Below are 15,470 nucleotides of genomic sequence, written 5' to 3'. Positions count from 1 at the left end.
CATTCTTCGCCTTCCATGGAATACGTAGAAGTCAGTTTTTGCCGCCAGTTTCTGTTCAGCGGCTTCTCGAGATGAAGACATAATATTATATTCCATATCAATTTAAAATCCAATAGCTTATCTCGGTAACCGCTTCCTTTTTGTAATGGTTAGAATCCTGACTATGAAAAAGAGGTCTCGGATTTGTTTCCCGGCTATACCCAATATCTTTACCAAGGACATAGTATTTGGAATGGGGGGACCATTTAATCCTGTGATCGAAAAAAATGAGCAGCCAGGATATGTGGCAAACTTCGGTTAAAAAAAATCCGATTAATAACATCGGTAGGGACTCGCAGCATTGACTATGCAGCACCTCTGTCCTTTCTGGTAGTTACACAGTTGATTACTTGAGGGCAAGTGACCGGCTCGGCTCTGACTCCGCTTGTGATTGTAGACGTATGCACAAAATACATACACAACTTTACTGTATCATCAATACTTACGGTACTTACTTAAGCTTAGTAATCATATGAAAGTGTTACCATAATATTGGAACATGGTATATGTATGTATGTATGTATGTATGTATGTATGTATGTATGTATGTATGTATGTATGTATGTATGTATGTATGTATGTTAAAATGTTATGATTTATTTAACGACGCTCGCAAATGCCGAGGTTATATCAGCGTCGCCGGTGTGCCGGAATTTTGTCCCGCAGGAGTTCTTCTACATGCCAGTAAATCTACTGACATGAGCCTGTCGCATTTAAGCATACTTAAGTGCCATCAATCTGGCCCGGGGTGGCAGCCCCAGCCATTCCCCGAACAACGCCGCAACCGGGGAAACGAGAAATTTAGGAACGAAAACTGGGGCAACCATGCATCCGTCCGGGCAGCCCCCACCGTGCCCTGTGCAGCGCTGCAACTGGGGAAACGGGAAATTTTGGGAACAAAAGCCGGGGCAAACATGCCTCCGGCCGGGCAGCCCCCGCCGTGCCCCGTCCGGCGTCGCATCCGGGGAAACGAGAAACTTTGGGAACCAAAACGGAGGCAACCATGTCCACATCCGGGCAGCCTCCGCCGTGTCCCATGCAACGCCACAACCGGGGAAACGAGAAACGTTTTAGAACCAAAACCGGGGCAACCCTGCCTCCGAAACTTTGGGCACCAAAAGAGGGTCAACCATGCCACCGGCCGGGCAGTCCCCGCTGTGCCCCGTGCAGAGCCGCAACTGAAGAAACGAGAAACTTTTGGAACCAAAATGGGGGCCAACATGCCCTCGGCCGGCAATCCCCACCGTGCCCCGTGCAGCGCCCCAAACTGGAAACGAGAAACTTGGGGAACCAAACGGGGGCAACCTGAATCCGGCCGGCAGCCCCCGCCCGTATTCCGTGAATCGCCGCGCTCGGAGAAACGAGAAAATTCGGGAAGCAAAACGGAGGCAGCTCCCGCCGCGCCGTGCCCCGTGCAGCGCTGCAACAGGGAAAAAAGTTACTTTGGGAACCGAAACGGGGGCAACCGCAATCTCGGGCATAGAAGGCCAGCGCTATACCAACTCTGGCAACCAGGCCGACATGTATGTATGTATGTATGTATGTATGTATGTATGTATGTATGCATGTATGTATGTATGTATGTATGTATGTATGTAGTGTTGTTTCTTGTAGTTTTCTTTCCTTCATTGACTTCACTGTCCCTTTCATGGATGGATGAACGATCGGACAGACAGGCAATTAGATGAATTTAAAGCTTCTGCACTTTCAGCTAAAGTAGGCCTAACTATTGGTGAGATAGAAAGTGCCTATTACATACTGAAGGTATGGAGTAAATAACTAAATATAGAAATTCATGAATAAAAAAATGAATCGAGTTTTTTTAGAAGCCCCTTGTCACGAAATACTAAGTTTTGGGGAAACACAAAAAAAAAAAAAAAACTGTTTGAAAGAAATGCATGAATTATGAATTGGAATATTTGAAATGGAAAATGTTGGTAAAACCATAACGAATATTTCTGTGTGCAATATATATATATATATATATATATATATATATATATATATATATATATATATATATATATTAAATAGAATTATGAGTAAATATTAATGTTTGAAAATGTTTGACTTATGAGTTTTCTCAAAACCTGGTAAAGATTTAACAAAACAATCTTTTTATTTCATGAAATAATTAAACATTTTTTAATAACACGAATTTGATTTTCGAAACCGGTATTTAGAAGCTGACTTTATAATTTTTGCTTCATGTGAACAAATGTTACTCTAATCTGTATGAAACGTCACTAAGGACAAAATAATAAAGTTCTACATGAAATAATCTAATACAACAATACATTACACAAAAGACAACATTATTTTAACAAATTCAAAATTCAGGCACAAAATAATTAATTTGCCAAACACAAACTCTTAGGCTATAGTTTTGTTCATTCTGTGTAAGCCTTGTCACTGACTTACGGACCTTCTCCACGAAACCTAATTTTCAAGCGCACATGTTAGAACAGAAAATACTGTTTGACTTGTGGTATTTTTCTAAAAAATGGTATATCTATCCCTACATAACAGGAATTAGCAATAAACTCAATTTTGTTAAAATTTGACTTATGGAGTTTCTAAAAAAAACCGTTTCAAATCTTAATATTTTCTGCCAGTTAGAAACAAAATATGAGTCCGATGTTACGAAATAAAAACATTGAAGTACGAGTACTATATTGTAAAGCGTCAATTTGCAAGATTGAAAAAGGAAAAAGAAATGCCACATAAACAGAAAATTCCGATAATACAAACTCGTATAAATTACAACAGATCTGTGAATCATTTTCTTTCAATCCTCTTTCGTCTTAAGTCTTCTGATACTTGTACCATAACTATGATCGGCGAAATGGTCTACACTCTACAAAAAATAACCCCCTATTTCCCACCTACGTATTAATTTCACCCCTTCCTTCCTTTTTAGCCAGCTGAACGAGTTTCTCTACACCGAGGGGTCGCTCTCACAGTGACGTCACGGCGGAATCAAGGTCTAGTAGCGTGTAGATTTTCTCCGAGAGGTGGCTCTGCGTGTTTAGTGTCTTATAGTGATGGTTGCCGCGCGCTACCGGCAGTGGGACAATTGCCACGCGCGTCTCGACTTCGTCGAGTGATTGAGTGAGTGGGTGAGTGGAGCTCCCTGCGCCGAATTTAACTGAGGTACGTGTCTGCTCGGTGCGTTCTGCCGGGTTGTGCATGAACACGGTTACTATGGAAACCAAAGAAACATGTATAGTAATAATAAAAGATGGCTATGAATAGCGAACAAAATATATCAGAAAGTTTGGTTAAATTGTTGCTATAGATACCAAAGTAACAAATAAGGGAATTGTGATAGATACTGAATGGCATGTGAAGGAATTTCATAAAAATGTGATTATAGCTAACGAAATAACATCAGAACGATAATTGTTATGAATACCAACATAACAAAAAATAGATGCTCTCCATAAAAATAAAAATTACAGAGATTAAAACTGTATGTAAAAAACTTCTGTTTCTTTGAAATTAGGTCAATAAGACTGTTCACTTTCAAAGTCATAATCCTCTAGCTTAAAAATCGTATTGCTTTCAGAAAATAATTATGTAATGAATCCGTTATAGTTTGCTTTTATTATGATGTACGTAGCATTAATAGAAACTAACTGTAACAATGAGATTGCTCTCATATGACTTGCAACAATATCAGAATTTTTAGTAATGTAATAATCAAAGAAAGCCACTTTGAATGAAGGTATCTTTGGCAACATCAAAGAAAGCCACATTGAATGAAGGTATCTTTGGCAACAACACCAAACGATAGCATTGATTTCATTGCCGTTTTTTTAATATTTAGTCTTCATTGTTTATTTTGTTTTGTTTTTTTTTTTTCAATGTTTCGTTGATATTAATATCATCCTCTTCTCTTTCTGCTGTTTCTCTGTTCCTTTTTGTGTGTTTCTATCGCCCATTTTTTAAATTAGTTTTTTCATCTCCTTTCTTGAAATGATTCTTTATATATTTTTAGTTGTTCTTCACTTTGTCTTTTCCTTTCTTTCACGGACTTTTTATAGTACTCTTTCCTTTTCCTTTTTCAGACATATTTGCAATTTTTTTGTTTATTTCCATTTTGCTTGTTTTTATTCTATGTACAGTATGCTTTTATTTTTCATTGCACTCTGTTATTGCAAAGTTGTAAATATTAAACATGTAGAAACCAGGAAACGGACTGTATATTTATTAACAATACTGTAATATTTTCGTAAACGAGATGAGCATAGAAAACTACCACGTTTAATATACATTTAGCAACAATATCATGCTTCTATAGAAATGATAGGCGTATTTAACCACGAGATGAGAAGTGTCTGTAGCAACAATACCACATTATTTCCATAGACGTGATAGGTATAATAAACCATGAGGCAAAGTGTATCTTTAGCAACAGTATTAATATATACTGTAGTTTTCCTAGACATGATAACAACAGAATCCCACGAGACTGTGTCTTTGACAACAATGCCACAATATTATTTTCATAGATGTGAAGGATATAAGAAATGACGAGGTGAGGTTTATTTTCAGCAACAATAACAAAAAAGCTCCCTATACGTGACAGAAATAGAAAACGATGAGACGGGGTGTATCTTAGGCAACAGTGCTATAATGTTTACATAGATGTTATAGGCATAGGATACCACAAGCCGGGGCTCATCTTTAACAACTACTGTATATCATAGTGCTTCCAAAGACTTGATAGAAACAAAAAAATCCACGAGACAAAGTTTATATTTAGCAACAATGTCATAAAACACTATATAAGACATAGTAGAAAGGGAAACCACGAGTCATAATGTGTCTAACTTTAGCAATAGTTTATGTAGCCTAAATTGAATAATCATATGAAACCACAAGATAGACCAAAGATATATTATATCATATTGAACTGCATATTACACTTATTCGTTACAATGTTCTTGAGTTTCTGTGCATTTAAGTACGACTTATATGATGGCATCATTATGTAAAAACTGTGGCGATAAGATCTGGGCGTCTGCGCTATGAATACAAATCACACAACAGCCAATTAGAGGCGCCAGAGAGGTACACACCTTCCAGCAGGTGATTTGCAATTCGTTGAGCTGCGTCGTGGTGAAATCAACTGTCTGGCAACCTGTTCTGCTGTGTCGTCAGCAAACACTTGTTGCGAGTGGTCAGGTCAATGGGTCCGCAGGCCCATTCACTAAAAGCTTGGGTCATTGTGGACAACAAGCTGTAAAATACGAATTTTTACTGATATAGCGTCACAAAAAACACAGGAGCTGAGAGTTTGCTTGAACATTCTTGTCCAGTCTATAGATTACTGGATACTAAAACATTCCTAGCACCGAAGTGATTCCATTTGTGGAATTACGGCTGGTTACACTAACCGATTTCAAAATCAAGTTAAGTTTGTGAATGTCAAATATTTAACGATATTGTGGAAAAGCTTATTTTAATTTCATAAATATTCGTAACTGATCAGAATATTGTACGAAATGGAACTATAAAAGTTGGAGATTTATCCTTCGTAGAGGTGGAAAAATTCAAATATCTTGGAGCAACAGTAACAAATATAAATGACACTCGGGAGGAAATTATACGCAGAATAAATATGGGAAATGCCTGTTATTATTCGGTTCAGAAACTTTCGTCATCTAGTCTGCTGTCAAAAAATCTGAAAGTTAGAATTTATAAAACAGTTATATTACCGGTTGTTCTCTATGGCTGTGAAACTTGGACTCTCACTTTGAGAGAGAAACAGAGATTGAGGGTTTTTCAGAATAAGGTTCTTAGGAAAATATTTGGGGCTAAAAGGGCAGGAGAATGGAGAAAGTTACACAACGCAGAGCTGCACGCATTGTATCCTTCACCTGACATAATTAGGAACATTAAATCCAGACGTTTGAGATGGGCAGGGCATGTAGCACGTATGGACGAATCCAGAAATGCATATAGAGTGTTAGTTGGGAGGTCAGAGGGGAAAAGACCTTTGGGGAGGCCAAGACGTAGATGGGAAGATAATATTAAAATGGATCTGAGGGAGGTGGGATATAATGATAGAGACTGGATTAATCTTGCTCAGGATAGGGACCAATGGCGGGCTTATGTGAGGGCGGCAATGAACCTCCGGGTTCCTTAAAACCCAGTAAGTAAGTAAGTAAGTAAGTAAGTAAGTACGTAAGTAAGTAAGTAAGTAAGGAAGTAAATATTCGTAACTCCGACATTCGTCACATCGATGGTCAGATTTGAAGATGTGAATTCTGTCCGTCAACTAAGTTGACTATAGTTAAATAGTTGAAGCGCAATTAGCTACCTTGAATGTACCGGAATAATGTAAAAATTGGTTTTTATATCCTTACTTAAGGCTTTTAGAGAACCCGGAGGTTCATTACACCCTATCATGAGTAAGATTAATCCAGTCTCTACCATCATATCCCACCTCCCTCAAATCCATTTTAATAGTATCCTTTTATCTACGTCTCGGCCCCCCGAAAGGTCTCTCTCCCTCCGGCCTCCCAACTAACACTCTATATGCATTTCTAGATTCGCCCATCCTTGCGTGCTACATACCCTGCACATCTCAAACGTCTAGATTTAATGCTCCGAATTATGTCAGGTGAAGAATACAATGCGTGCAGTTCTGCATTGTGTAACTTTCTCCATTCTCCTGTAACTTCATTCCTCTTAGCCCCAAATATTTTCTTCCTTATTCTCAAACATCCTTAATCTCTGTTTCTCTCTCAAAGCGAGAGTCCAAGTATAACAATCGTATAGAACGACCGGTAATGTAACTATTTTATAAATTGTAGCTTTGGGTTGTTTTTGAGAGCAGGCTGGAGTACAAAAGCTTCTCAACCGAATAATAACATATATTTCCCATATTCTGCGTTTCATTTCCTCCCGAGTGTTATTTATATTTGTTACTGTTATTTCAAATATTTGAATTTTTAACCTCTTCAAAAGATAAATTTCCAATTTTTATATTTTCATTTCGTACTACATATGTTCTGGTCACTAGACACAATCATATACCTACTTTATTTTTTCGGAATTTACTTCCAAACCTATCTCTTTACTTGCTTACTTACTATAAATAGCTTTTAAGGAATCCGGAGGTTCATTGCCGCCCTCGTATAAGCCCGCCATCGATCCCTATCCTGTGCAAGATTAATCCAGTCTCTACCATCATATCCCACCTCCATCAAATCCATTTTAATATTATCCTCCCATATACGTCTCGGCCTCCCCAAAAGTCTTTTTCCCTCCGGTCTCCCAACTAACACTCTATAGGCATTTCTGCATTCGCCCATACATGCCCTGCCCATTTCAAACGTCTCGCTTTAATATTCCTAATTATGTCAGGTGAAGAATACAATGCGTGCAACTCTGCGTTGTGTAACTTTCTCCATTCTCCTGTAACTTCATCCCTCTTAGCCCCAAATATTTTCTTCCTTATTCTCAAACACCCTTCATCTCTGTTCCTCTCTCAAAGCGTGAGTTCAAGTTTAACAACCATATAGAACGACCGGTAATATAACTGTTTTATAAATTCTAGCTTTGAGTTTTTTTGAGAGCAGGCTGGAGTACAAAATCTTCTCAACCGAATAATAACAGACATTTCCCATATTCTGCGTTTAATTTCTTCCCGAGTGTTATTTATATTTGTTACTGTTTTTTCAGGATATTTGAATTTTTTCACCTTTTCAAAAGATAAATTTCCAATTTTTATATTTTCATTTCGTAGTACATATGTTCTGGTGACGTGACATAATCATATACTTACATTATTTTTTCGGAATTTACTTCCAAACCTATCTCGTTACTTGCTTACTTACTTACAAATAGCTTTTAAGGAACCCGGAGGTTCATTGCCGCCCTCACATAAGCCCGCCATCGATCCCTATCCTGTGCCAGATTAATCCAGTCTCTACCATCATATCCCACCTCCCTCAAATCCATTTTAATATTATCCTCTTAACTACGTCTCGGGCTCCCGAAAGGTCTCCTTCCTTCCGGTCTCCCAACTAACACTCTATATGTATTTCTGGATTCGCCCATACGTGCTGTATACCCTGCCCCTCTCAAACGTCTGGATTTAATGCTCCTAATTATGTCAAGTGAAGAATACAATGCGTGCAGTTCTGCGTTGTATAACTTTCTCCATTCTCCTGTAACTTCATCCCTCTTAGCCCCAAATATTTTCTTCCTTATTCTCAAACACCCTTAATCTCTGTTCCTCTCTCAAAGCGAGAGTCCAAGTTTCACAACCATAAAGAACAACCGGTAATATAACTGTTTTATAAATTCTAACTTTCAGATTTTTTGACAGAAGACTAGATGACAAAAGCTTCTCAACCGAATAATAACACGCATTTCCCATATTCATTCTGCGTTTAATTTCCCCCGAGTGTTATTTATATTTATTACTGTTGCTCCAAGATATTTTAATTTTTTCACCTCTTCGAAGGATAAATCTCCAATTTTTATATTTCCATTTCGTACAATATTCTGGTCACAAGACATAATCATATACTTAGCCTTTTCGGGATTTCCTTCCCAACCTATCGCTTTACTTGCTTCAAGTATAATTTCTGTTTTTTTCCCTAATCTTTTGTGGATATTCTCCTAACATATTCACGTCATCCGCGTAGACAAGACGCTAATGTAACCCGTTCTATTCCAAACCCTGTCTGTTATCCTGAACTTTCCTAATGGCATATTCTAGAGAGAAGTTAAAAAGCAAAGGTGATAGTGCATCTCCTTGCTTTAGCCCGCAGTGAATTGGAAAAGCATCAAATAGAAACTCGCCTATACGGACTCTGCTGTAAGTTTCACTGAGGCACATTTTAATTAGTCGAACTAGTTTCTTGGGAACACCAAATTCTTCAAGTAAAATTTCTGTGTTTTTCCTAATAGTTTGTGGAGTTTCTCCGAACACATTCACTTCATCCGCATGACAACCAGCTGATGTAACGCGTTCAATTCCAAACCCTGTCTGTTATCCTGGACTTTCCTAATGGCATATTCTAGAGCAAAGTTAAAAGTAAAGGTGATAAGCATCTCCTTGCTTTAGCCCGCAGTGAATTGGAAAAGCATCAGATAGAAACTGTCCTATACGGACTCTGTTGTACGTTTCACTGAGACATATTTTAATTAATCGAACTAGTTTCTTGGGAATATCAAATTCTTCAAGTAAAATTACCGTGTTTGTCCTAATAGTTTGTGGAGTTTCTTCTAACATATTCACGTCATCCGCATAGACAAGAAGCTGATGTAACCCGTTCAATTCCGTTAGGCCTTTCTGTTAGGCCTATCCTGAAGTTTCCTAATGGCATATTCTAGAGCAAAGTTAAAAAGTAAAGGTAACAGTGCATCTTCCTAAATTCTTTTAGTGAAGTGGCAAATAATTTTACTGGTAAGATCATGTGCTTGGAATTTGCTAGAAATTATATGAACTGAATATAATTTTTCAGTGAATAATGGTGGATAATAATAAATCTGTCCCGCGCCGTGGCGTCGTTGTCTAAGGCATCCTGCCTAGGACTCGCGTTACGGAATACGCGCTGGTTCGATTCCTTATGGGGAAAGAAATTTTCTCATGAAATTTCGGCCAGAGTATGGGACCGGTGCCCACCCAGCATCATGATGCACTTGGGGAGCTACGATAGGTAGCGAAATCCGGTTACGCAAACTATCTATAACGGCTGGGGGGCTCATCATGCTAACCACACGATATCTCCATTCTGGTTAGATGATCGTCCACCTCTGCTTCGGCTGTAGCGCCACGGATTATTAATAATAAATCTAAACAACGAAATCATTTGTAAAGGCAAGTCATGTTAAAAATTCTGGGAAAAAACTTAAGCGGAAACTAAATCCTAGCTGCAGAAATGGCCTTTACTAGTCAGTTCGAAGTAACGTGAAGTACTAAATTGAAACTTCAACATTTCTGACATCTCTAGCGAAACACGTGGAAGGTACAGGGCCAGAGCGCGGCGTTAAAACTAGCAGCATCCTCCCTCCCTTTACCCCGGAGGCAGAAAGCAGGCGGGCAGATATTTTGTATTTATGAAGGCGTAGAAGTGTTTGTGATACGATGACAGCTGAGCAAATGATATTATGTGGCAACGCCATCTTCACCCGCCTTGGCGCCGGAAAAGCGGATGACGATTCTATTGGCTAACCCGTGCAATTAGCGGGCAGAAGGGAGTCCAAAAACAGACATTACACAGCTGTCAGAAGTCGATTTTTTGGTTGCGACAACTGTAGGATGAAGAAGTCGATTTGTTATCAGAAAATGTACAAATTCTGTTGTTACGTAAGTTTTGTTTCTCTTGAAGTGAGAAGTTATTGAACATTAAACGTTCATAATGTGTTATTTTATGTTTTATTGCGTAATATAATAAATAACTTTACTGTACATAACAAGATATGGTAATCTTAATATTATTGCTTCAAACGTCGTTGCACAGACACTTATGAAGATAACGAAACTACGTTTCACAATGCCGTATTCACGTGTATGTCAATATCGCATGTAGAACGTTCTTCGAACTTCGGTTGTGTTTCAAATCTAAATACAGTCAAATCCGAGTTGAATATTTCTTGCATTAAATTTCAACGGAGAATAACTGGATTCATACTCTAGCAAATCAACAATTGAATTCGTAAAAGACAAGAAAGGTTTAACAAGTTCTTGTCGGAAAACTCCTGATATTCCTGCCGCCATACTGAAGCCAGATATTGCTCAATCATTGGTCATATCATCACGTGAACCTCAAGTTCAATATTACGGACAGATGTCATGACATTTCTGAACAAGAACATCTCTAGAACATTCTATCTGGAACTATTCACGTACATTTCAGCCGAACGCCCACGAAAAAAGAAAGCAATATGAATTTTATGATAAAGAGATAATATAGTTTTTTGTTTATTTTCCGTCTTGACTTATTACGATGTTAACTTAAAAATATTTTGTTAACACATTTATTTTTCTTATGAACGTTTTCGCCCTATTGTGGGCATCTTCAGACAAAGATATTTGTATCTAAATTGCATAATATATGTTAAGGTACACAAATTAATTAGTTAGAATATATGAATACATTTAAAAATATTTTCTAAAAAGTATACTAAAACACAGCAACAAATTATGTAATAAATATGCATATTTAATGTCATATTCTTCATGTTAGCTGGAGATTGTGACCAAGTTATTGTATTAGATTAAAATATGTAATGACCAGGGAAAGGATTTATATGTAAATACATATTTACTTATAAAGCTAATATAATTTATATTTTGCATTATCTTTATGTTTCACAATGTGTAGGGTTGAAAAATCCTACTTTTATTTTCCATATTTTTCCATATTTTAGAGTTTAGTACATATTTTCGTTAATTTCCATATATTTTCCATATTTCATATAAAACAGTCCATATTATATTAGGTTTAACAATAAAACAAAACAAAATTCCATTAACTTTTAAAAATACATTTCAACAATAGAGATTTAAACACATGTTCAGTAATCCCTTTAACATCAGAGTTATTTGAAAATTAGCAGTCCTATCAACAATGGGAAAGTAAGTTACAAAACTGTATTAATTTAATTTAAAATTTTTAACAGACTTCAGTTGTGCAGCTCAACAGTTAAATGCCAGTCAGAGTACACATAGGTTCAGTTTTGTAAATCATACTATAAAGACGGTAAATATGCCAAAAGTACGTCATTCAGTCAATTTAAAATCAAAACTAACAAGTTACATTTCAGAATTTAAAGAAGATGGTTTATCAACTGACAATAAAATATTATTTTGTAATTTGTGTCAGTGTGCAGTATCATCTACACAAAAGTTCCTGGTGCAACAACACATTACAACTAGTAAACATCAGGCCAACAAACAACTAAATTCCAAGCAGAGACAATTGTTTTTAACACAACCAACAACATCGAATGTAAGATCTGAGTTTAACATCGACCTGTGCCGTTCTCTCATCTCTGCTGATATTCCTCTCTACAAACTAAAGAATAAGGTCTTCAGGGAATTCCTTGAAAAATATACTCAACATACAATCCCGGATGAGTCAACACTTAGGAAGACGTATGCTCCATCCATCTACGATGAGACAATACAGAAGATAAGAGATGAAATTAAAGATAGTTCAATTTGGGTTTCCATTGATGAGACTCCCGACAAAGAAGGTAGACTTGTTGGTAATGTAGTTATCGGTTTGTTAAGTGAACAATATTCTGAACGAATTCTTTTACATTGTGATGTTCTAGAAAAGTGCAATAACAAAACTATAGTTAAACTGTTCAACGAAGCTATGGGTATCCTGTGGCCAAAGGGTATTATGTACGATAATGTGTTATTCTTTATTAGCGATGCTGCCCCTTATATGGTCAAAGCTGGACAAGCATTATCTGTTGTATATCCTAAATTGACTCATTTTACTTGTGTGGCGCATGCATTTCATCGTGTGGCAGAAGTGGTCAGAGACAATTTCCCTAAAGTAGATTTGTTGATTTCATCAGTGAAAAAAGTATTTCTCAAAGCTCCCAGTAGAGTTAACGTGTTGAAAGAAATGTACCCTGAAATTCCATTGCCACCAAAGCCAATTTTAACTAGATGGGGTACATGGCTAGAAGCAGTTGAATATTATGCCGAACATATAGACTCTATTAACAATGTTCTCCTTGCATTGGACTCTGAAGATGCAGTCTCAATTGATACTGCGAAAACAGTTACCTGTGACATAAGTGTGAAGAATGACTTAGCTCACATTCAGCATACATTTTCATGCATCATAAAAACGCTCAAAAGTCTCCAAAATAGGCACCTTTCACTATCTGAAAGTTTTGAAATTATAAATAGTACTGTGGAACAACTGAATCGTGGTAGAGGTAAAGTTGCAGATGCAGTAAGAGCTAAGGTGGACACTGTACTTTCAAAAAACCCTGGATATGAAGAACTACAAAAGGTTGTTGCTGTGATGAGTGGTGAATCAACAGTGAAGATTAACTTGGACTTATCCCCAGCAGACATTGTGAAATTGAATTATGTACCAGTTACTTCTTGTGACGTCGAACGCTCTTTTAGTCAGTATAAATCTATCCTCAGAGACAATAGAAGAAGATTCACTTTTCAGCACTTGAAAGAAATGTTTGTAACCTATTGTTATGGTAACAGACAATAAAAATTGTGTTTTGTTGAAACTACATTGGAAGATAAGGTACGTCCATTATATTTTTTGTTTAGTTTGATTAAAATGTACCAATATTTAACGTACATAGTCATTTTTTTATAATTTTAAGTCCATATTTAATTCCATATTTTGGTAAAAATCCATATTTAATTCCATATTTTGGTAAAAATAACTACATATATATTTACATATTTCATATATTTTTAGTCCATATAAATCCGTTCCCTGGTAATGACTCAAATAAATGCTTGTTGAAAGATAAGTCTCTTAAATTAAATGTGCATATTTTAACATGGTATGACACAGAACATATTACATATATAATTTAAAAGCATCTTCAATGTGTTGAAATCAAGGGGGGGGGAAAGGGTTTATGGGATTCTATTTGACTGTTGTGGAAAAATGGTGTAGGCCTAAATAAAGAAGGACTTAGGATTGGCGACGAAGGTTTTGAGAATATAACATGGATGTTTGTATAAACTAAATTGATGTCATGATAATCTGTTAAACCAGAATGTTTTAAATATGCATTATTGTAATAGTAATAAAGTCAACTTCTTACGATGGATAATATTAAGTTGTTGTGGTCGATCTCGTATTGCTGTGATGATTCGTTGTACAACAATCAATTGATACTGGTGTATGACTTGATCATAATGTCGCGGTCACAAGTAAAATCTTGAGAAATATATTAACATCATAAGTTAAAAACATTTCTGGACAAGAACATCTCTAGAACATTCTATCTGGAACTACTCACGTACATTTCAGCCGACGCCCGCGGAAAAAAAGAAGCAATATGATTTTTTTATTGAACTCCAGAGAAGCTATGATAATTTTAATTTTTTATCGACTTTCACATTCAAACTGCACGGTTTATTAAGAGACGAAAATATTATAGGTGAAATGTAATTATTTATTTAACGTCACATTTCTAAAATTTAAGGCTCTTCAGAGATGATAAGATACCTAATTATAATCGTAATTTTCATTTAACGTCATATAAAAACTAACTCTCCTCAGGGACGATGAGATGATATTGTACTGTAATTCTTTATTTCAGATTTAATCTTCTTCTTCTTCTTCTTCTTCTTCTTCTTCTTCTTCTCCCTTCAAGGATTAGGTGATATCGCCTGTTCCGGTCTCTATCGTTCAGCCACCACTTGCGGGGTCTACCCAGATCCCTTTTCCCGATCGGGCGATAATTCATTATCTTCTTTGGTAATCTATTCTCTGCCATTCTGTCAACATGATCTTTCCATTTTGTTTCATTTTCTTCTACCATGTCGTGTACTGAGAAAATATTAAGGTCTGATCTTATTGTTTCATTTTTTATTTTATCGGCTTTAGTGCATCTTCTTACGTATCTCATAAATTTCATCTCTGCTGATTGTATACGTGATTCTTCTTTTTTTGTTACTGTCCATGATTCAGAGCCATATATAAGAGTAGGTACAGCCATAACTTTATAATACAGACTGCGATTAAAATAGAACCTAACACACCTTTAAATACTTTACTATACGCTGATGATCAAATAGTTATCCAGGAAACAAAAGATAACCTACAAAGAGCAGTGTATAGATTAAGCCAAAATGCAATATTTTACAATCTAACTATATCTGCAAACAAAACAAAGATAATGGCTTTTAAAGGGAAAAATCCTGTTAGATCTAAGATACTAGTAAATGGAAACATTTTAGAACAAATACCCCACTTCAATTATCTAGGATGTGATATTAGTTTTAATTATGAGAAAGATATTGAGAAGAAAGTTAATAGATTTCAGATGATATTTGGAACAATTGGAAGAACTTTAGGAAGATAAACTAGAAAAGAAACTCAAATGAAATTTCAGATTTAATAATATTATAATTATTTAACTACGAAAATTATTTTTAATTGGTTATTTAACGACGCTGTATCAAATATTAGGTTAGCTTCGATGGGATTGGTGATAACGAGATGGTATTTGACGAGATGAGACCGAGGATTCGCCATAGATTACCTGACATTCACCTTGCGGTTGGGGAAAACCTCGGAAAAAACCCAACTAGGTTATCAGCCCAAACCAGAGTAGAACCTGTGGCCGAGCGCAAATCCGGATTGCCAGGCAAGCGCCTTAGCCGACTAGATACGCCGTTGACGCGGAAATATGTAGACACGACATGAATATATTGCTAATTGGTAATTATGTTAATT

General features: G+C 36.5%; 1 protein-coding gene across 2 annotated transcripts in view; it reads left to right on the top strand.

Moving 5' to 3' along the window:
- The first annotated feature begins 3,080 nt into the window (after positions 1-3,080).
- LOC138706525 (sialin) overlaps positions 3,081-15,470 on the top strand; it is a 182,300-nt gene continuing 169,910 nt past the window's right edge. For both annotated transcript variants that reach the window (XM_069835906.1, XM_069835905.1), the window contains exon 1: positions 3,081-3,192. The gene's annotated coding sequence lies outside the window, so the exon portion shown is untranslated. The remainder of the gene's footprint in view (positions 3,193-15,470) is intronic.

This window comes from Periplaneta americana, chromosome 9 (genome assembly GCF_040183065.1).
Source record: "Periplaneta americana isolate PAMFEO1 chromosome 9, P.americana_PAMFEO1_priV1, whole genome shotgun sequence".
Classification (NCBI taxonomy): domain Eukaryota; kingdom Metazoa; phylum Arthropoda; class Insecta; order Blattodea; family Blattidae; genus Periplaneta; species Periplaneta americana.
The sequence above is the reverse complement of the archived record's forward strand: the minus strand, read 5'-3'. Positions and strand labels throughout refer to the sequence as shown.